Source organism: Orycteropus afer, unplaced genomic scaffold (assembly GCF_000298275.1).
Source record: "Orycteropus afer afer isolate SDZICR_OR568_19922 unplaced genomic scaffold, OryAfe1.0 scaffold00459, whole genome shotgun sequence".
NCBI lineage: Eukaryota > Metazoa > Chordata > Mammalia > Tubulidentata > Orycteropodidae > Orycteropus > Orycteropus afer.
Window position 1 is genome coordinate 1136617 of NW_006922046.1, and position 513 is coordinate 1137129.

The following is a 513-nucleotide window of genomic DNA, read 5'->3' on the forward strand; positions in this document are numbered from 1 at the left end:
AATTGAGGTAGTCACTTAAGGTGGCTTACACTACTGATTGCCAAAATAGTCCAAAAAGATGAAACTTTTCTCCAAAGATTGAGTTAGGTTCACAGCAGTTCTATCTACAGGTGAAGGGCACACCTAGCTGGGCACCACAAATTCAGATGCCCCGGTCCACCTGGCCTTTACTCTGGCTCTGAGATCTTGAGCAAACTGGCCTCCTCATTTCTCTGAATCTCTTTTATTTGACAATTCTACCACAAGGGCAAATATCAGAATTAAACAGGATTGTATGTGGGGCATTTTCAAGATTATATTTGACTCCAAAAGTTAGGTGGTATCAAATATATGTATTTGCAGCTTGAAAATGGTTCTGCTGATGAATTGTATAGGATAGTTTCCTAATTAGAGTGGTATAGAATCAGAGTAACTGAAGTTAATAAGGTGGTTTTGTTTAAAAGGAAGAAAATAAATCAGAACAAAAATATTGGCAAAGGAGCAATGTTCATTTCCTGTTTGGTCTAGGAAACT